The following is a 24,025-nucleotide window of genomic DNA, read 5'->3' on the forward strand; positions in this document are numbered from 1 at the left end:
AATTTTCCTGACACGAAGTCAATCGTTCACCATGGCTTTTGTTGAGCCTATCAGAATAGCTCATCAAGTTGAGATCTATCTTTACCCGAGCTTCTTCTATCCACCACTCTATTACGATTAGGTGAGTAGCTTCGATCGCTGGGTCTATCGCAATATACATTTGGTTGCAACTCAACCGGTGCTGGATCACATCATGGGCTTCCATGGTCAATCAACACTGGTAACACTTGGTGGGAGATAGGGATATCCAAGGAAACTAGAGAAGGGGGGGGGGAGGGAAGGTTTCCAAGTTCTAGGGACAGAGATATAGGCTTAACAATGGAAATAGCAGCTGTGTGCTTCAGAATAACAGAGGACATCACTTCCTCAACCACTCCATTACAGGTGTTGTGTGCATCAATACAGCTATCATCTCCACTGGCATGGTCCATCTCCTGAAGGCTATCAAAAGGGTTTGAGCTAGTGTGCAAAGACCTACCTCTAACAATGAGGATACTATTTCCCTGACCATCGCGTGGGTTACTTTGCTCAGTGTGCCCATTTGAATTGTTAATATGAACTTGATCATCAGATTCCTTCTGAGGTCGTCTCTCTATAACTTGGGCTGATGTAGGGGCCTTATATCCATTTTCTTTAAATGGTGTAACCTTTCTTGGCTTCAGGCCTCCTTTCCCTTGGGCTCTAATATAAGGCCCATTAATGTGACCTTTATTGACTGGCCTTTTACCCTTTCTGTCCACAAGCATCCAAGGCCCAAAATTCTCCTCTGATGTTTCCTTGGGTTCTTATCCCAAAACGGGAGCAATTAAGCTTGGGCCTCCCTTGCTCCTATCGTCCACGCTAACGGTCATAATCTTGGTGCTTTGATCGCCGGTCGAAGGGCTTAGAACCGGCGATAAAGCTTTCTCACTACACCATTCTCTCAAGTGACCTACCCTGGTTCCATTATTTAAACGAATTGAATTGGTTCTAATTTTTCAAGAACCGTAGATAACAAATTAGTCCAGATTTAATCTCAATCTGAATCAATCCAAACCATGATCACCCCTATTGTTTTCATGGAGACCCCACAAAGGATTCCTATGCCACTTTTAATTTTTACGATTTGCAACAAGAGGAAAAAACAATGGGCTAGCAGTGGAATATTGATTGAGCACAAATACTAGTGGTTTGCATCCTGTGAAATTTGAAATAACATTTATTTAAAGTAATTAAGTCTGATAATTAAAACAATTATTTAAAATAGTTGGATTTAAGAGAATTAAACAATTTAGAGCAATTAAGTTTTGGAGATGTTTTATAAAATAAAAAAATATAACATTTTATACTAAGGGGTTGTTTGGCGTGTTCTAAATAAGTGCACTTTTTATCTTTTTGGACTAAAAAGAAGGAAAAAAATATGGATGTTTGAGTTAACTTTTTGTCTTTTTACGAAAAAATATGTCATAAAAAATTGTATAAATAAAAGGTATAGGGGAAGAAAGTTGAGTAGGTAGTATGGCTGCCTTGCTGGGGGCAATGTGTCTTACACAGTAAATTATTACCTCCTTCGGGGCAAAGCGTTTGGACAATGATGGTCGGTCCATGGGGGCCACCACAGGTCCCATTTTAATAATCTGAACCGTTCAATATGTACAACTCGTCGAGTTTTATATTCCTGTAAAAAATCACGTTGATCGAATATCGATAGCTATATAACCGGATTAGTTTTTTTTTCAACAGTTAACTATCACACCATCCGTTTTGTTTATACAAAACTAATTTGATCATATCGTTAACGATATTCGATTAACGTGATTTTTTACAGGCATATAGTCTCGACGAGTTCTACATATTGCACGGTTCAGATTATCAAAACGGAACCCTTAGTGGGCCCCCAAGGGCCTAATATTACCATCAAACTTTGTGGCTTTACATATGTAATTTTTTTTTTGCCCAAAAAGTGTATGACCTACCTTCTTGCTAGGACAGTACGGCTGACAGTGTAATGAAAACTTTTGCATTACAAAAATGTATAAAATATTTTTTTAATATTTTTTATTTATAAATAATAATGACTTTTTTTCTTTTTGTATAACTTTTTAACTTTTTAAATTTTTTAGGACTTGCCAAATCTAGTCTTAATATTCTCACCTAATATTTACATAATTTTTTAAAACTAATAAATTTGGTTGCTAATATATTATTATCATCTTTAGGACCAAATATTTTCGTCATTATCCATTAAAAATATTTTGAGACCAAATATTTTTATTATTTTAACAATTAAAAAGTCGCGCCCTAACTCGCTTATTCTCACTTCAACGGTTTGCTCAATCTTCAGCCCTAAAGTTGGGAGCTCCAAGGTAGATTAGGAGCTCAATCTTCTTCAAATGTTGGCGCTTCTTTCTCTCTCTAATTGATCTCCGTAATCGACCTGTAAGAGCTCCAATTCGAACTTTCAATTTCTTATTATTTCATAGATTGAACTTTTTGTGTGTGTATATATATATCTTAATGCATGTTGGAATTGAAGAATTCTTTACATAGATTGAACTTGTGTGTGTATATATGTATTGTATATCCAATCTAATGCGTGTTGGAGATGAAGAATTGTTTTCTCGCATAGTTCGATCAATACTGTATTTCGTATGCTGTTAATTTGTTGTTTCAGTGAGTTTTCAGGTGTTACACTATCATTTTTCTTTTTTTGATTTCCAATTTCTGATTATTACATGGATTGAACTTGTGTGTGTGTGTATATATATATATATATACAGCCTTCTTCTCTGTTTTCTCTCACTAAGAATAAGAATGATGAATGAATCGTCTCTCAGTTGGCCTTATGTATCAAACTCTCCATATGTTGTCAGATTGGGTTTATCTCTGTTTTCTCTCGTTAAATCATCCTCTTCTTCGTCGATGGATTGAACTTGTGTGTGTATATTATCAAACTCTTGAGATCTTAATGACAGTAAATTGCCTACTACTCAACTAATGACAGTAAATTGCCTAGTACAAGAAATATTTAGGGACTAGTTAGATTTGGTCCCTAAAAATAATCTTTTAGAGACAAATCTAAACTTATGATAATTTACTTATAAAAATCTTCATAACTTTTGGGAATTCTTATGAGTTTACTCGAAAATTTAATTACCTAAGTATATGTTTTTTTTGGGTCCCTCACCTCCCGCACGTGTACGCCTCTTCTTCATTTTTCAAAATAAAAATAAAATTACCTAAGTATATTTTTTTTTTTTGGGGGGGGGGGGTCCTGACTCAGTCTTCTGAGTCAATACCGAGTAGTAGTTCCCAGGTGATATGATTTCGAGAAGCTGTGCTGTGTGTGGAGATTGTTTAGCTGATTTAATATTATTACTATGTTTATAAATAAAATTACCTAGAGATTTTGGGTTGTTGATATTATTAGACTTGACTGTTCCCCAATATCTAAAGTAGTAGTTAACAACTTGACACAACACAAGTATATGTTTGTAAACATTTAGTCTACAACAATTCTAGAAATTAAACGTCCAAATATGGAATAGAGACTACTATGGCAAATAAAATTTTTGGATAAATGTAATTTGAAAACGTATCGGTGAATGATTACTCATGAGTAATAATGGTGAATCATTAGGATATGCTTGTTTTGAATTACCAGTGAAGGAAAGTAACAAATTTTTATTTTGTTTTTAATGACATTAACTAAAGTAGCAACTTAACCATGTCCCTTGTGTATGAGTTGCAGTTTTTTTGGTGATGCAAAGAGTTGAAGGATTCTTTTTCTATACTTCTTCCACAAATTGTTTCCTATAAGACTTTTGAGAAAGTCAAGAATATCATTTTACCTAACTATTTGCATCAAGGTAGCATTAACTAAAAAGCTTTTAATCATTCTGAGGAATTTTGTTTCTTATACATGATAATGCCTGATTTTGTAGCAATTAATCAGTATACTTTCAATGTTAGGTTGGATTTCTTGATTTTCATGACCAAAAAATTAAAAAAAGGCATAATTAAAGTTGAAAGATATATTTAGACATGTCTACATGAATTCAAGGACTTGGTGTTTTACGTAATGGAAGGTAAAGTAGATCCCCAACTTTATAAACTCCACAATAAGTGAAATCTAACAGAGTTTGCAATTTTTATTTATTAGTTGTAAATGCTTACTGCTTTTTAATCTGGGTTAGACATCAATTCAATTTTTTCTATAGGATGAAGAGGTTCTAGATGAGGTGTATGCTTCTAATGGAAGCAAACCGGCTCCAGATTATTCTAGGCCAAAGAGGAGTAAGCGATCAAAGTGGAAGCGCGCGGTATGAAAATGTATACTTAATTGAGTGTAGTTTAAGTGAGTTCTGTATATGTTAACAAATTACATCTTAGTCAATATATAGTGGGCATTTTTTTTCTTTACAGCTTATTTATTTAAGGTTTACTTACAAATGATGAAAATCATTCTTTTTTGTTTGATTGAAAAGACTTGCACATCCATCATGATGTTTGAAACTAATATTTGTGTCAAAAGTTTTTGAGTGCTCTTTAGGGAACCTTCTACACCATATTCTTTCAAAAATTAGAAATTGTTGAACCATAAATCCCATCAATGGATCAAAGCAGCAAAGCAGGCTGTTTTACAGATGTAGAATGCTAGCTTTTGAATATTTTGATAATTTTATGCCCACCAATCCCAATATTTGAGGGCTGTGTTACATGGACTTGGCACTTTGGAGTGAAGTACCTGTGTCGACACGACACGACACGGGTGCGGGTGTGGGATCTGTGTCGGATTCGCCTATTCTCTCTCGGACACGGCTTTTTACAGACAATAAAAGAAATGAAAGAGGGAAGAGCAAGAGAGAACTTGGTCGAAGCTCCATCCAGTCGAAGATCGAAGACCTCCAGTCGAACACCCAAACGACTTCGAAAAGCCTCTCTCTTTCGCCTTCTCTCTCTCCTTTGCGATCGCGATCCATCGATCGCTTTGCTTTTCTCTCCCTCTCTCTGTTGTTTTGTCTTCTTGACTTTTCATATCTCTGTTGATTCATATCTATTTGTATCTATCTATACATAATAATAATAATAATAGTTAATAACTATTATTATAATAACTATAATAATAACTATTATTATTATATATTATATAATAATTATTATATAACATATAATATATTTATAAGATAATATATATTTATATATATTAATAAAAAAATAAATACATGTATGTAAAATCTTAGTAGCAGGAATCGTTCATGCTGCTTACGATTCTTCCTCAGAAGCGCGATTATGCCCTTCTGACTCAAATTCGTTGAAGAATCGCGATTTTGATGCAAAAGAAACGTGAATCTAATCACGAATCTGTCTTCTTCTCAATTGGAGCTCCATCGCTGGCCATCGCAAGACCTACATAGGCCATCGCAGACTTCTCCCTTTCTCCTTGCTAGTCTTCGCGAGTCGCACACAAGCCATCGCGACTTCTCTCTCCTCTTCGCTGGTCTTCACGCGACGCCTCTCTCTGTGATCTTCTCTTCTCAGATTAAAGATATATATATATATATATAATACGTATTATGTATATATATTTGTTTTTATAAATATATGTTTTTATTTATATATTATATATAACTTTTATAAATTATATATATATCTGTTTTAATTTATATATTATATATTATCTTTATAAATTTAAGTGTATTTATTTATATATTATATTTATTGAATTAATGTTATTATGCTATTTTTTTAAGAAAATAATATAAAACAAAAAAATTTTAACAAAAAATTTTTAGAATAAATAGATAAAATTAACAAAAAAAAATTTAGAATAAATAGATAAAAAAGTAATAAAAATATTTTAGAATAAATTAAAAAAAAATCTAATAAAAGCATGTAATTAGAATATTTTAACGTATAATTTTTATACTCTCTCCGTCCCAAAATATTAGTCCCTTATTCCATTTTTCATTGTCCTAAAATATTAGTCCCTCTTCAAAAATCAAGTACAAAAATAATATAAATTTCCTATTTTGCCCTTTTTTAAATTAATAAACAATATAAAAAGTATAATTATGACATTGATATTCCCAAAAAATGTACTATCAAAAGGATAATTTTGGAAAATCAACTTTTTTTCAAATGCAATAATTGTACTACCAAAAAAAGTTGGATTCCCCAAAAGGGACCATTATTTTGGGACGAAGGGAGTAATTCTTATTTATTTATAACATACATAGTCCCATAAAAAATATAATCTTACAATATATTTTTATATATTATTTGAAATATATGCAAACGCTCCCAACTAACGATTCTTGAAATGTCTACGATTCCACGCTCTCACCCCCGCTCCCGCTCCCGCTTCGTGCAACTGTGTAAGATAAAATAAAAAAATTAATTGGAACACATTATTTAAAAAATATAATAAATAAATAAAATAATTAATGTATATTAAAATTAAAAAATTTATAAAAAAATTAAAAAATTTGCTGTGTCCCCTACCATGTCATTGTTCCCATTTTTTAGAAATTGTCATGTCCCGTACTTAGTTGCAGGAATCATGCAAGCAGGTGATGAATCTTCGTAAGAAATGCGATTCCATGTTTCTTAAAAAGAAACGTGTAAGAATCGCGTTTCTATAGAGAGAGAAACGCGATCCTGTCCGAGATGGGATCGTTGGCGGCTATGAACAAAAACCCTAGCTTGTTGGTTAACAAAGAGACAGATGAGAAAGAAGGTGAAGAAGACTTGAACGTCGTCTCTAGGTATGTCCTCCTTTGCTTCATTTTTCTTCTTCTTTCATCAGTTCGAAGGTCGTCTCTCTCTGTGTGTTTTTCGTCTGTGTCGCAGTTCGTCTCTCTCTGGCAGATCGTCTTTCTCTCTCTCTCTCTCTCTCTCTCTCTCTCTCTCTCTCTCTCTCTCTTTCGCGCGCGCAAATTGTCTCCTTGCTGATCGTCGTCTCCTCTGCCTTCGTCTTTGCCTTCTGTCTTTGTCTCACTCACGCTCTCTCTCTTTCTGGCCTTCTGTCACGATATATATCTAATATAAGTAATATATATATATATATATATAAGATGAAACATATATAATCTTTATATAAATACATATATATTTAAAAAATAAAAAAAATCAACACATTATTATTTAATATATATCATAAATATACATATAAATATATAATAAAAAAACATTAATAAAAAAAATAAAAATATTAATATATATAATCTTTATAATATATATGCATAAAAAAAAACATTAACACATATAAATATAATATATATATATATATATATATATATGAGTATATATTATACATATTAATAAAAAAGCACAAACACATATATGTAAAAAAAAATTAAAAAAAAATTAACAATAACACATTATTTAAAAAATATAATAAATAAATAAAATAATTAATGTATATTAAAATAAAAATATTTATAAAAAAACTTCTAATGTGTATTAAATATATATATATATATTTATTGTCACTCCCCGAGACGCTCCCAACCTAAGAAACTTCTATCAGCTCACGCTTCTCCGCTCCCGCTTCGTGCAACTAAGGTCCTGTATCTGTGTCCATGTTCGTATGTGTGTCCGTGCTTTATAGATTTTGGTTTGTTATTTATATAATATAACTTATCTTCATATAATAAATATATTTTTTTAAAAAAAACTATTTAACGTATTTCCGTACCCGTATCCAAATTTGGATACATATCCACGTATTCTTAATTTTTAATTTTGAAGTGTCCGACCCCTAGATACACACCCGCACCCGATATCCGTACCCGAGTCCATATAACTTAGTTTGAGGGTGTTGGAAGGGATGTAGATTTGATATAGACCTAGCATTTGGCATCCTTGAGCTATGACAAAGGACAATTAAATAAAAGGAAGAAATAGATTATATTAAAGGACATTGCATCTAAGTCTGCACGATGAACTTTCCCATGCCTTCCAAATCAGCTGCAACATATAAGTCTAGCTTATGCAAAACCGTTATACATGTTGACATATCACCCCGAATAATATTTGCTTTTCTAATGAATTTATTGTTTAAAAATAGTTTCAGAAGCTAGGTACTGAATTTTCCTTGGCTGCATTGAAAAAAATATTAGGAGCCAATATATGTTTTGTTTTAAATCATGTCACGAGCCCTTTAAAAATGATGTAGGGGTTTTCACCAACAAATGCGCTAATTTACTATTTTAAAAAGGTCATAGAATTCAGAACGTCAAATATATTGCATCTTTATACAAACATAACACCCTAGACACAAGATCTTTCTAACTTAACGCAAATATGTCTAACCTCCACAAACTCCAAAGAAATATTCTAATAATCTGTTCCACTCATTACGTGACACAATTGCATTCATTGATTCATGGCCTTGATGGGGGACAATCATTTCCGACAGGGTTAGGTCCAGATGGTCTTTTATGATTCTTCTTCCCTTCAACCTACTTGACATTATTCGTCTGTTCAATTAGATATTTATTCATGTAGAATATATTTTGCACTACATGAAACAGAAAGGGAGAGAATACTCTTTATACTTACCCAAGCGGTGAAAATTTGTCCATTGGTTTGCCTTGATCCAAGTTTGCAAGTCTGAGCTTGAAATCAACTATACATGGATCGCAATTGCAAAGGTAAGCTTCATTAGCATTTTTTCTTCTTTAAAGCAATTCATATATTATGTTTATATTTGTTTTCTTCCCTCTTATTTTGGTTTAAACTAAAAAAACGTTATAATGTACTTTGCAAATGAAAAACATTACATTCGACAATGAGTAAGAAGAGAAGACAGGGGTGTCTTGTCTGATCGTGTAGCTTGAACCTTGGTATGGCATTGATATACTGTAAGTAGAAGCCATAGTAAGAGAAGATGGATTAGGGTTTGTGCTCTCCTCATCTAGGGCTTGAGCTTGAGCTTTGGTTTCAATGTCAAAATGGGATATAGATATTGAGAGTCTTTGGTCATAGTGGCTCAAAAAAGAGAAGTTGGAACATGTATATGTTAGGTAATGATGACTAAACTTGAAAAAGCATGGAATGTTTGTTAATGGTGCTTGGGATACTACTTCAATGAAAATTTTGAAAGTTAGTTGAGTTTGGAACTTGGTTGTGCCAAAATAGAATGTCACCATTGGAGTGGTATAGCAAAAAAATGGCTTATTTTATTATTTATTTATTTTTGCACTATAGCAAGCCAAAAAATTGTTTTTGCCTTGCGCCATTGAAGATGCTTTAATCGCAAAGTGATAAATTTGAAATGCCATGGATGCTCTGCTTTTCTATTAAAACTAACTATTGTTTTATTTTTATTTATTTGTTCTATTCTTTTTCCCGCAATTTTAGCAATCTGATTCATAAAATTGAATTCCCAATCCAAGTAAAAGAAATCTGATTATTATTTTTAGATAACTATGAATGGCAATATATTAGATATAACAACCACAACTAGCTGAGTCCTATTTAATGAATTAGGAATCATTTAGAAACACAAATATCATGAATACATATATAAGTAATCATGAATGCAAGGGCGTCATCTATGGTTTACTTTTCATTTGGATTGTATTTCTAAATATGATCTTACAATATAACTTGATTTTGATGTATTGGTTATCTCCAGCTATTATGCTCCCAAAAAGACAAATTTGGGAATTGGGGACCATCTTTTGGTTTGTATTCTTTTTGCTCTAGATAAGTACACTAAAGTTTGATCAATTTAATAGTTCATCATGACTCAAGCTGGTTCTCTTTGAGATACTCAACATAATATTGACTTAACCCAAAATCTTGTTTTCTATATCCTTGTCCATAACAGTTCTTATGGGAACTTAACTTTAATAGAAACCATATTTATGCAATTTTATGGAGGTTGTTGACTAAAAATGGGCCGACGAACAACACACAGCTTTGTTGTGACCTAAATTGGTTTTTGCACAAATGCATTTGTTTAGGCTGTCAATTTTGTGTATTTTTTGTTTTGGCAAAGTTTTCACTTATCAATTACAGATTTCCTGATTTATATGCTGCTGTTTGTTATGGTAAGTTTCTACTCCTTTCTGGTATCTAAATTTGAGCTGAACTCAAATTTGCTATCTTTGGCAATTGCATATTTTTCTTTATTAATTTCGTGTTTTACAAGGAATTAAATTTGATTGCATAACTTCCTAGTGGTGCAAGTCACCTTGTACAGTAGATAGACCTACCATGTTACACATTCTTGGTGCTTTTAGCAGATTGCCTTCCCTATGAAAAGCAAAAACTACAATGTTGGATTAGATTTATAAACATAATTTTCTAGAAGCTTGAAGACATCATAAAACAACATATGCAAATATTTTTGTTTTATTTACTTGTTATTATCATTATTTTTTTATATAGCTCTGGTGTCTATCTCTGTGATCCATGGTTCAAGAAATTGGCCAGTACATACCAGTTTGTGGGCCCTCCAATTTGAATACACCCCGGTTTACTGTTGGGATAAAAATTGCAAGTGAATCAGCTGATTTGCAATACGTATCACTCTGAATTGGAATTTGATAGTGGATCATAGCCAAATCCGTCCGATTCATTAGACATCTCCCCTACCATAGTTAAAACTGGCCATGGATATGGCTATTTTATTATGTAACTTTGTGAACAATACAGGTGATAGGGTGTCATATAAAAACATTGATTCATAATTTTGAAAACATGATTCATTTTATGGTTTGGTTTAGTTTGCAAACTTCTAAGAGTGTCTTAATTGTTTCCTTCATTCCTGCTACAATTCATGCACACACAAATTGGTCTTCCTTTTCATTTTAGTTTGATATTTTAACATTGTAATCCTGACCTGGCTTGCTGATCCAGATCCTTATAATTAATTATCGTTCTGTGCTTTTGATCCTTCCACAGACATATACCTAACAGTTGTTTTGATTGATTGGCAGAATGGAATGCATTCTCTTTGTCTAGATGTATGGTCTGAGCATAGAAGGTGGTTGTTGATGTCAATGATCTGTCTCAATCCGTTAGCGTGTGTAAGTTTGAAACAATGATCATACACAAATACACTGTTAGGATGTGGTTGGTGTCTCATTAGTTCTCCTTGAACAGATTATGTACCATTTTTACTTTTAGTCACCTATATGAATGAGTATTGAGATGAAGCCTTGAAATCATTGTAGCCAGAATAGATGTATGATAATATTGAGATTTTACTAAGCGATTGACAAATCGTGATAAGTATTGTGCAGTAGAGCTCTTCATGACTAGGTAACTCTCTAATGTTTATCACATTTTTCTTCTCTAGTGTCAATGAAGATGAAGGAATGCCAGGCAGAAGTAGATTGGGCAGGAAGGGGAAATTTTGGTTTTAAATAATTGTGTTCCTTTCTACCTTAGGGAGCTTTGGTGTTTGTGATGCTGACGAGGAGTCCTTTGATGAAAAGTATAAGAAGCTTCGCTGTGACATTGCCCTGCTTCCTCATAATAGCAACAATTATCTGTTGATAGAGAATTACTTGATATGTCAATTTTTGGAAATTTTGAATTTGAAAACTTTGAATATACTCAGAGCTATGTACTCATTATGATTTGGTAATAGAGTGTCTTTGATTTGTGGATGTCAAATTTTTTCTTTTTTTATTTATTTTATGATTGGATGACATTTAATTTTTGTGCATTTTTAGCTATCCCAACTTTGATTTTTAGCGACGAAAATGTGTTGTAGAGAAAGTTATTTGTCTTTTAGGGACCAAATATCATTGTCATTAAAAATGTCATCATTTTGTTTTTCGCGACCAAATTGAGACATTTTATGACGGAACTATTAGCGACCAAATGTTTAGTCTTGTAAAATCAAATATTTTGTGACAATATAAAATTGGTTGCTAATTGTCATTTTTAGCGACATTTTCAAAAATTCGTCGCTAAAGACTTTACTAGGCGCATTTTTAGTGATTTTTTTAGTGTTGAATTTTATTTTGTCACAAAAATCATTTAGAGACCAAAATAATGGTTTTAGTTTGGTTGCCAAAAGTCTTATATGTTGTAATAGAGGATCGGGAATATCATGAACCAGAGCTTTCTTGGGTTCTGCCATTGGCAATGAAACAATACCTTTTAGATCACCTTCGTGGATTTTGGGATCGACATTCTGGACAAGAGTCTTATTGCTAGATATTTCATAGATCTCGCTAGCAGCATCACTTTGTTGCATATGGATCGAATTCTAAAGGCCAAGACTTGCAGCAGCGTCTCTTGAAGATAAATCCAATTGCTTTACCCCATCAAACGAAGCCTTTAGCCCATTTTCCTTCTGTAACCTACTCAAGTAGAGGCGGTATTTTTGTACAATGAAAATATCTCTGTCAAATTTCCAGTGAGTATCGAATAGATAGCATATTTCCCTTCAATCTTCAGAGCTATCATTCAAACACATGTACTTAATTTTAATTTTAATGGAAGAAGATATCATTCACAGAATGAGTGCGGTCTATCATAGATGGTGAGCTTAGTAATAGAATCTACTTAAAAAAGGCACAAGTGGAATTAGGGAGACATTTATATAAAATATGAGAACCCATAATATCAGATAATTAGGATGAAGCACAATACTACTCTCCAAAGACAACCAATGTAAAAAGTTAACCAACAAAACGTAAACAGGTTCTTAAACCCACTCCCCAACAACCCTCAAAACCCACTACCCCCTAATCACGAATGTCAAAATATATGAAACAAACCAATGCGATTGTCAATATATATATTTTCATCACTAACACCTCCCCATGTCGATAGTTAATTCCAGCTGATATTTGAGCAAGAGTTACGAGTATCACCTACAAGTGGCTAGCAACATTTTCTCTTGTCAACCATGGTATGTTCATCAAGTCAAGAATTTTTTTAGGACTAACTCCTGCCAAACAAAGATGAAAATCATCACCTTCTAGAACACAACAGCCGAATAACAGAAAACCAATTAGATTGCAAACAACTGTAACTACAGAGTTGCACCTAGGAGGTCAAGGGTTTGAATTCCCTTCACCTGCATGTGGGTCTTCTCTCCCACTTAGTTGTAACAATTTACCAAAAACAAAAACAAAAAGAAAAAAAACAAAATAGAATTAGTAGGACTTCTAATTCCCACTTTAAAGGAAAGGTCATAATAAACTCACTATCAAATCCAATCTGATTTACAGCTTTGACAAATTTCTGATGCAGATCGACAGTCCAAACTACTCTAGCTTTCTTCACTGAAGAAGGATCAACAAAGTCTTTGTCGTCATGCCTGTTTTCAGCATCTTTTCTTTTTTTTCTAAAGTCAAGTCACCTCCACCGAACAACTGCCCATCATCAGATTGGTCTGATCCATGTCTCATCATCTAAGTTTCTTTATAGCCTTTGTTAGAATAGTAGAGAGAGAGAATAAAATGTATTGTATTGAATGATATGTCTTATACAATAGAAGGCTTGTGTATATAGGCTGAGAAAGAGTATCCTACCAGAAATCTAACTATGAGAAAGAGTATTCTATAAAAGACCTAACTATGGCAATACCTAATATATCTAGGAAATCAATACCTAATATATGTAAGAATATATACCATATATACGTTAACATCCCCCCTCAAACTCAAGGAAGATAAACATCTTGAGTTTGGAGAGAGAAACTAAAACATGAAATAAAACTAAATAAAGTAAAAGGCAAATAGGTTGCAAAATCCGAACGGGAGCAAAAGGGCGTTTGAAATAGATCAGAGGATGGAACTAAAGCCGGGAGACAGTTTATGGTCGTGTCGAACCATTGTAGGAACTGGTTGAAACTAATGCCAGGACAATTTAAGGTAATGCCGAACCGATATAGAAACTGGCTAGAACTAATGCCGAGAGACAGTTTATGGTTGTGTTGGACCATTGTAGGAACTGGCTGGAACTAATGCCAGGACAGTTTAAAGGGGTCATGCCGAACCGATGTAAGAGCCAACTGGAATAATTGTCGACACAGTTTAAAAGGGTCATGTTGGTCCAATATAGGATTTAACCGTAATCAATGTCGGGACAGTTTAAAGGGGTCATGCCAGACAGATGTAGGAGCTAACCGGAATCAATGCCAGGACAGTTTAAAAGGGTCATGTCGGACCGATGTAGGATCTAACCGGAATCAATGTCGGGATAGTTTAAAGGGGTCATGCCGAACTGATGTAGGAGCTTACCAGAATCAATGTCGAGACAGTTTAAAGGGGTCATGCCGGATCGATGTAGAAGCTAACTGGAATCAATGTCAGGACAGTTTAAAGGGGTCATGTTGGACCGATGTAGAGAACTGATGTTGAACTAGCAAGCGTGGCACACACATAACTTATGACATAGTGCTGAATGATAATGGCAACAAATGACTGGGTGTGCCAGGAGACAGCTTGGATGATAGACCAGGGAGCGAGTTTGGTGGTGCGCCAGAGAAAGCAGCTTGGATTGTGCGCCAAAGAGGGGCGGCTCGGTTGTGGGCCAGAGAGTGCAGCTTGGATTGTGCGCCAAAGGAGGCGGCTTGGATGGTGCGCCAAGGGGCGACTTAAGTTGTGCGCCACAAGGGACGGCTTAAGTTGTGCGCCATAGGAGACGGCTTAGGTGGTTTGTATGGTGTATAACCATACTCACCATGATATAGTAATATCCCCCCTCAAACTCAAATAGGCTGGAAGAGAGAAACCAATTTGAGGGTGAAGTAGAGGAAAAGATAGAGTGAAGAAAAAACTGTATTGCGAGTAAAAAAATATGATAGAGATATTTAAAGTAGGAATAAACAGCGGACAAAAGGAAGAGATCACCACGAATCGATACTAACAGGAAAATATGACAGCGGAATAGGTTGAGGTCCGGCAGTCGGCCAAGGCAAGGCTGCTGCCCGTCGGTGAAGCGAAGAATACCAAGAGCTTAACCTATAGCTCTGATACCATGTTAGAATAGTAGAGAGTGAGAGAATAATATGTATTGTATTGAATGATATTGTATTGAATGAATTATATTATACAATAGAAGGCCTGTATATATAAGCTGAGAAAGAGTATCCTACTAGAAATCTAACTACAAGCAAGAGTATCCTATAAGAGACCTAATTATGGCAATACCTAATATATATAAGAAATCAATACCTAATATATGTAGGAATATATACCATATATACGTGCCTTCATGACCTTCAATATCTCTCACTTCATGTATCCTCTTTCTAAAGACATGTTGCCATATATGACGTAGTTCTTTCATTCTTATCGGCTTGAGAAGATAATCACATGCCCCATGTTGGACACCTCTCATTACTTTGCTTGTTTCCCTGTCAACAGATATCACTGCAAAGATTAAGAATGTAAAAGCGTTAGAAATAAAAGTTTCAATAGACATGAATGGAAGAGAACAAGAAAATCTAGCAATCACAACAAAGCTTCAAATATTAATCACAAGTACTGACTGATGACAAGAAGATCCATCTCAAGACCAACATGCTCAAGAAGCTTAAACCCATCCATGTCAGGCATGTTGACATCACTGATTACGATGTCAAATCCATCTTTTCTTTCACGAAGTGAGTTCAAGCCCTTTCTTGCCAAACAACATGTAGTCACTGAAACACAAAAAAAAGTAGCATAGAAAAATTATAAAATGTCAGCAAGTACAGACATTAAGCATTTTCATCACCAAAGAAATGATGAAAGAAGAATGAAAGAAAGAAAGATGTCCGGTCAATAAAGATCATTCATTGAACAAAATGAAATATGTGGAGGACATGGGAAGTAAATCCACATCTTTTGAGATCAAGGATGCTTCAGTGTTCATCCACGATCAAGCATTTCCACACCAAAGACAGGTTGTGATAGTTTGATCGATATGTTAGATGCTCTGCCCAGCTCCCACCGGGAAATATGGTCCAATATGGCCCACCCCAACAGTCGGTGTCCCCTTGGGCTCCAACCCAAAAGGCACCTCCAAGTTAGAAGTGTCAAGTGCCTTCTTATAGACTTCAAATCTAGTTTTAATTTGTTTTTTCTATTGAAATTATAGTCAAAATTTTCTACATAATTAACATGTTTTCAAAAATCATAAATTTTAACTATTAACTTAAATGAAATAATGAAATTGAAACTGAATTAAAAATATAAAGACCAACATTATTTAAATTGAAATTATAGTGATTAAAGTACATCTAAGTAAAATTATAATTGTAAAAAGTATAATTTATCTAATCGAAACCATAGTGATAAAAATACATTGAAGCAAAACAACAATGGTAAAAAGTATAATTTTATTATTTAATTATTGAGAATGCATTAATATCTAGGGGATTTTTTTTTTTAAGATCCCTGGTATTAAGATTTTATAGCATAAAGGACACCCAACATTGTCATAATGTCTATGGTCTTTCAACATCGATCTAGAGAAAATTCGACCCAAGAGAAATTCTCTCAAGAGAAATTCTGGAAATTTTTCTGGACCTCCCAGAGATTTTCTCTCCAAAGAAATTCTGGGAATTTCTCTGCACTTCCTAGAGAATTTCTCTGGACCTCCCATAGATTTTCTCTCTAGAGAAATTCTCTCCTGAGAAAAACCCGACTGTAAGCCATTTAGACAACAACAAACTAGAGAAAATTGAACAACCACCATTTTGACCAATTTTCTCTGAGTACCAAAGAAATCCAAAGAAAATTGTGTAGAGAAAATTTGTGTAGCTTTGTGTGGTTCTATCTAGAGAAAATTGTGTTATGGCTTTGTGTGACTCTATCCAGAGAAAATTGTGTAGAGAAAATTTTTGTGGCTTTGTGTGGCTCTATCCAAAGAAAATTGTGTTAGAGAAAATTTGTGTGGCTTTGTGTGGCTCTATCCAGGGAAAAATGCGTGGCTTTATGTGCCTTTATCCAGAGAAAACTGTGTAAAGAAAAATTGTGTGGCTTTGTGTGGCTCTATCCAGAGAAAATTGTGTAGAGAATTTGTGTGGCTCTATCCAGAGAAAATTGTGTAGAGAAAGTTGTGCGGCTTTGTGTGGCTTTATCCAGAGAAAATTGTGTAGAGAAAATTTGTATGGCTTTGTGTGGCTTTATCCAGAGAAAAATGTGTAGAGAAAATTTGTGGATAGAGTCAAAGAAAATTTCTCTGAGTTCACAAATTTCTCTAGCTCTATTCACAAAGAACTTCTCTGACTTTGTGTAATATGTAAGCCAATAATGCAATCTTTACTAACAAACCCACAAAATAATACTGAAGCAGTCAACAATCACAAATTTCAAATAAAGTTTTCTCCACTTAAATTTAGTTCTAACAAGAAATTCTTCATGAACAGAATAGTTTGTCTCTACTCCGAATTCCAAAACTTACCAGATATTTGTGTGCTACAGCTACAATTTCTTTTGCAACATGTAAACATCGGCCTCTTCATAGGCATATTCAGGGTGCAAATGCTCATGTGGAACCTTCTAGATGTTGAGAAGAAGATACCCGTTCAATTCAGAGAATTTCTCTGGTCTAAACCAGAGAAATTCTCTGGATTGAAACTAGAGATATTGTCTCTATTTGCAGCAGAGTTGTATTTTTATGAATAGTCCTTGGTGATCGTACATTGATCCAAGAAACCCTAGCCTTGGATGTGTCTTCACAATCTTAAATCACATCTCATAATTGAGTTCGTGGGAGTGAGATGCCAGTTCGTAATGACTCTGGCCAGCCAACATCAAGTTCATTGAAGCCTAGCCAATTGTGATCTGAGTTCACAATCAAGCTCATCCAATCTAATAAGAATTTCAGAAATAAACAGGGGTGGTGTTTGGGTCAGAAGAAAAAAAAATACACATTTCTCAGATTTCTTAGCACTACATGAAAAATTGAATTACGGATATCAATTGAAGACTCAATAAAATAACAAGTACAAAGAATAAAACATTTTTAGATCAGAAAATTCAAATCTTCAATGGATCTACGAATATATAGAAAACCATATAGCAAAAAATTCACATAGATACAGATCTAAGCAACCACAAACATATACATATATATATATATATATAGATATAGACATAGATATAGATAGATGGATAGAGTGAAAAGGCACTTACTCCTCTCCGTGGCGAAAGAGGTCTGGGCTCGAAATCTTTGAAAACCTTAGAAAATGGATGGAGGAGGAGTTTGTGTATGTATATATAGTGGTCGGTCCGAAGCTGGAGGCCTTTCTCAAATTATCCGACGAGGAAGAAAACCAAACTTTAAAATCTCGAATTCAAAGATCAGTCTCTGCGTTCTTTTCTCCAGGAAGATTAGATATGGAGGGAGATGTATGGGAATGTGTGATGGACCTTAGACATCACAAAATATTATTGTGGATCTCTCCCATTACTAAAAATAAGAGAGAGACTTTAAACTAATTTTTCCTAATATCTATACAGTGTAGTTTTGACCCTTCATTATATGCAGGGTTGTGGGATAGATTTCCAACAGCAAGGACAGTGCAACAAATGATGGAAACCATGGAGAGGATGATGGAAGACCCTTTTGTCTACACCAACGGGTGACCGTCGCCGACATTAATTGAGACCGGCGATTACAGCAGGGGAAGGACTCCATGGGAGATAAAGGAAGGAGAGGGAGAGTACAAGATGAGATTCGACATGCCTGGTATGACCAAAGATGATGTGAAGGTCTATGTTGAAGAGAAAATGTTGGTTGTCAAGGCTGAGAAAATGGCCAAGGATAGAAATGGCCAAGAAAGTGAGGTAGAAAATGAAGAGTGGTCTGTAAAGAGCCAAGGTAGGTATAGTAGTAGAGTTGCTTTAACTGAGAATGTTGAGTTTGAGAAGATTAAAGCTGAGGTTAAAGATGGGGTTTTGTATATAACTATACCTAAAGCTAGTGGCACTTCCAAGGTTTTGGACATTAATGTTCAACGAGTAGTTGAATGTATAATCAATTATTAGGGTTAATTTAGTGGTTAGATTTCCATGTTAGTGAGTTCAATATTTTCTCTCCTCCAATGTAGTGAAAAAGAGAGTAGTCTTTTCAATTTAGTATTTTGTTCTCTTTAAATATTTTGTGTTGGTTTCATTTTTATTTTGTTTTTCTAATTTTGTTTCTCATTGATTGTTTAGGATGTTCATGCCTTATTTTATAATGAGTCCATGAAATTAACATTTTCAATGTATGAATGTGTACAAACTCTTTTTATATATATATATATATTGTGCAACAATTTTATATTATGCCTCATGGAATGTTCTGTTTTTGTTGTTATTACTTATATTTTTACTCAAGTTGAGTAGAAGTTTTGGTAGAAAGTTTCATATTCAATGAATAAACTTAAATGTGAGTAAGACTGGTGAGTGTTGTAGTTTGAGTGGAAGCTATAAATTAGGGTTGCAACTCGGGCGGGCTCAACCCGAGCAACCCGTGCCCAGCCCAAGTTTTTTTAGAGCTTGGGCAACAATATTTTGTAATCTGGACGAGCTTGGGCAGATTTTTGATGCCCGAATTGTAATTCGGGCCGGGCCTGGGCAAAATCAGTGGCTAACCTGAGCAACCTGAACCCGAATTGCATTTAATATATTATAGAAATTATATGATATATATAAATTAAATTAAATAGATGTCCTTAATGTTTTTTTTTTTTTTGGCTGGCTTGAGTGTCCCATCCCAATGGCAATGGCTAACTTTGTTTCTTAAAAGTGTGATCTGTGTCTTCAACTCAAACAAGTTAGTGCCACCAAACTCCAGCAGCTTCTTCAAACAGAGTAGGCACTCTAGAGGGCTTGTTTGGAGAAGCACCATTGCAGAAGCTTTTTATTGTCTAGTGCAATTCGGGCTAACCCGAGTTCAAATTATAAAGCTTGGTCCGGGTTTGGGCAGCCATGCTCGGGTTGATGGTCGGGCTTGGGCACTGCCAAACACAATTCGGGTTGGGCTTGGGTAAACCCCCAACCCAACCGAACCTGCCCAAGTTGCACCCCTACTATAAATTAGAGAAATGCATGATAGTGGAAAGATTGGATAAAAGCGTTCAATTTTTTAGTTTTTAAGTAATGAGTGAAGAAATTTAAGAGATTGTAATCACCAAAGTCTTCAAAAATAGTTTTAAAAATTTTTAATTTTTATTTTTAAATTTTTTTAAATATTTTAATTCACTTAAGTTTAATATACTTAAAATTAAAAAATATATACAAAAATCTTTAAATGTAACAAAATATAAAAATGTACTAAATTTTTATATTTTTTGTATTTGATAAATTTTTTTAGTTTTTTTTATTACAAATATTATATTTTTAAGTATATTTAAATTAGATAATATTTAAAAAATAAAAAAAAATGTGTAAAATATTAAAAAAAATTTATTAAAAAAATATATAAAAAATAAAAAATTTAATTTTTTGAAAAGTGGACTCAAATTTATGGAATCAAATGACTTTTTATTCAAATTTGAATTTTAGTAAGGATTAGAGATGTCCATGTAGTGTTCATCTGCCACAAAATTCGTAGGGTTTATCTGGATTTTTTTTCAAAATTTTCCCTACACTAATGTCAAACAAAGAACAAATCTTGCAACACTATGTAAGGATTGAAAGTCTAAAAAGAATATTAAAAATAGATCCAATTAAAAAATAGAGAAGTTTATTTTAAAAAAGAGAGTTACGCTATATTTATAAGTAAATAATCCTTTCAAAAATTAATCCAAGTTTTTCTCAGATCAGAAATTAATTCAAGTTAAAATTAATTTTTTTGCAATCCAACTAAAAAGCCATGGAACACCCAAAATAAAATTTTAATTAGAATGATATGAATCTCGTGTAAAACTCACACTCAAAAACTGACTTGGAAGGGGAGAGTGTTTAAGAGACTTAGGTCTCGTTTTCTTTTGGAAAGTGTTTATTTTAGTTTAAGTTAAAAATTTATTAAAAGATTAATAAATTATTAAAAAAAGTTAAATATTCTTTTTTTCTAAAATAAAAAAATATCATAAGTATATCAATTTTTTTACCTCATATTTTAGCCAAAAAAAAATCAAAAATTACAAAAATAAAATATTCACAAACGAGGTCTTATATGCATGGGTGATAATTCGATAGTCCGGAAATACGGTCACGTAGTGTTTCATGGTAGTATAATTGGTAGAAAATGTGGAATATTAATTATTTGTATTATGGTAGTATAATTAGTAGAAAAGGTAGAATATTGATTATTTGTATTAGATAATTGAGGAATATAAAGAAGTATAATAAATATTGATTATTTGTATTGGATAATTTTGCAATTGATCAACTTCAACTGAAACTAAGGGAGTCCTTATTGGAAGAATAGGCTCAGTAGTTGTTGCTGCAAAAGAAGAAGTACAAAGTAATGTCAAGTCTCAATACCAAAAATTTGACAAGGAAAAACAGCAGAGGCATGAAAGAAGTTACTTGTTTCAGAAGTGATAGCAACAATGGGAGAGCTACGAAGGGAATAGTGCTCATCAATATGTTGCCTTCTTGCAGTTTCCCTTTGGATTGCATCAGCAGCAGCTGCTTCATCTCTTAAGAATTGCTGCTGCCGTCTCTTCTCAGCTCTTTGAAAAATAATTATTTCTATGGAATATTCCTCATCTACTGCTTTGGCAGCCGCCTCATGACTGGGGTCTTCGACCAAATCAGAAGGAGAAACAGTCATCTTCTTTCTCTTTCTTCTTGGTAATGGTATTTCCTGTTCTTTCTCAGTCTCCCTCTTTTCAATCTGGGATTCAGACCTTTCAGGGGTAAGTTCCTTTTCTGCTGCTTTGGCAGTTGTCTTATGAGAAGGGTCTTCGACCAAGTTAGAAGGAGAGACAATCATCTTTTTCCTCTTTGTTCTCTGTAATGGTATTTCTTGCTCTTCCTCCATCTCTTTCTCTTCAGTCTGAGATTCAGATTCTTCAAGAGGGAGTATTAGCTTCCTTTTCTTTTTCTGTTGTTGTTTGTCTTTGAGAGTAGCTAAAGTTTCAGCTCTTTTAGGAGACTCTTCTTGTGGAGACCCTGAACCAAGAGATATGAATGTAAAGGAAACAAACAAAAGAGTCTAAGGAAAAAGAAACCTGAAAATACTTACCTCTTTTTGAAACAGCTCTGGTAACTTTAGCAGGAGAGGGTGAGGCTGCAGGAGTAGTTTGGGCAGCTGTGGAAAGAGAGGGAATGTTCTCAACTGTTGTTAATTTAGCCTTCGAAGGCACTCTTAACCTTATCAGTAAATCATGAGGGTGTACGGATAAGCGCACTTCTATATTGGCTGTCCACCAGTTTTGAAATCTTTTAAGAGCCAAGCCAGAGGGAAGGAAAGGGACAAATTTGAACTCACTCAATTCTTTTAACGTTTAAATGTTGCCTCTTCCAGTTTTGATTTGGGTATTCTCAGGTCTCTGGCTGTAAAATGGACATTCAAGAGGCTGCAAAGTGGAATGGGAATCCCCTGAGTTAACCCAAATTGCCTGGAAAATTAAGAAGGGCAGTACACCTCAGCTAAACACTTATAAGCTCGAGGGTTTAAAGTGCCAATGAACAGCTCCCTCGGCAGCAAAATAGAAGCCCACATGTCTTTGTACGGTAGGGTGGAGCACTCTTTATCAGCTAAGAATGTTTACAGCCAAGTAGGTCCTTTGTTAACATCAAAGGGGCAAAAGAAGGTGGCAGATGAAAAAATAGGAAGTTGGTGAAAAAAAGTGAGGTAGTAGGCAAAGGAAGCAGGATAAAGAATAATTCTGGCATATTTCTCCCCATAAGTGCTAGGGTTCTAAACAAGGAATTTTAAGCATTTAGGATGCAAATCAGTGAAGTAAGCAAAGAGCCAGAGTTAGAGCACCCAAAGGGGACCCCCTTGGTTAACATCAAGAGGTTTCTCACAAAATTGGGAACATGCTCTATAAACATGGCCTAAGAGGTAAGGAGCCAAGGCTATGCGTTTTTTCAAAACAAGTGCCTTCGCAAGTGGGGCGAATTTAGGCATAATCCTTTGAGATGATGTACAAAAGAGAAACTTACACAGCCAGTATAAAACAAAGGAAAAAAGTTCTCTATCTCTCACGGGGCCTACCCTTTTGTTTTCAGCCTTTACAAAGTCACTATAGGAGGTATTTAAGGGTGGAAGGGGAAACTTCACAAGAAGGTCCGGATAGCCGGGTGTAAAAAGAGTACCAAGGGGTGAAAGCCCTAGGAGATGGCAGATATCAAGAACGGTGGGGGCCATCATGCCACACCGAAACTGAAAAAAATTAAAAGCCATGTTCCAAAAGCAAAGAGCAGCAGGAATCAAAAAAGGGTCTTCAGGAATGCTAAACTTGGAAAGACGAAGGGCATCGAGAATACAAAGCTCTTGCAGGTCATCTTCTTTTGCAGGCACAACTCTCTCATACCATTCCTCCCATTCAGCTCTCAATGTCGGCCAACAACGGTGAGGTCGGGTCATTCTCCAATTTCCCCAGTCGAGCCCTCCTTCGTAGAGAAGAAAGTGGTCCTCCAAGCAAGGGTATAAAGCTGGAAGTTGAGCAGGAGCTTCTCGAAAGATAGGACCGAGGACATATTCTTGTTTGTGGCTGTGACGAGGAACAAAGAGGCGTCCATCTATGGCACTTGACCCATCAGTTGTTAACTCGGCGATTTCTTCATCGATACATCTTTTCAAAGCCATGGTTGGGCTTATACGATCGCCAGCAAGTACTTTCAAAGAAGAAGAATCCATTGGTAGCAAGTAGCGAGGAAGAGAGAGTTAATAGAGGAGAAGGGTTTATGTGTTAAGCGAGCGAGTGATTTCAGAACACGAAATAAAAGGGTTTTAAAGAACCTTTGTGTCTTCAAAATATATCGTGTAATTCGTAAATTACTAAAGGTACAGATACGAAGAGTTTCCTTCAATATTGATACTTTTGGAGGGAAAAACACATCCCAGATGTTGATGTCAGCTTCGGAATAAAATATTTGGCTTTGAAACCAGATTTTGGTGCCAAAAGTCAAATAACAGCAGCTTCGAAACTAAGAAGCCGCCTTCGAAGCACATTCCATACCTAAAGATG

General features: G+C 34.5%; 2 pseudogenes; one reads left to right on the forward strand and one right to left on the reverse strand.

The window, feature by feature from the left end:
• Positions 1 to 11,827: 11,827 nt before the first annotated feature.
• On the reverse strand, positions 11,828 to 16,548 carry LOC145824212 (two-component response regulator ORR26-like; annotated as a pseudogene).
• An 887-nt stretch (positions 16,549 to 17,435) lies between these two features.
• Positions 17,436 to 19,158, forward strand: LOC114290143 (small heat shock protein, chloroplastic-like; annotated as a pseudogene).
• Positions 19,159 to 24,025: the final 4,867 nt, after the last annotated feature.

This window comes from Camellia sinensis, chromosome 4 (genome assembly GCF_055761805.1).
Source record: "Camellia sinensis isolate YWXY chromosome 4, ASM5576180v1, whole genome shotgun sequence".
Taxonomy (NCBI): Eukaryota; Viridiplantae; Streptophyta; class Magnoliopsida; order Ericales; family Theaceae; genus Camellia; species Camellia sinensis.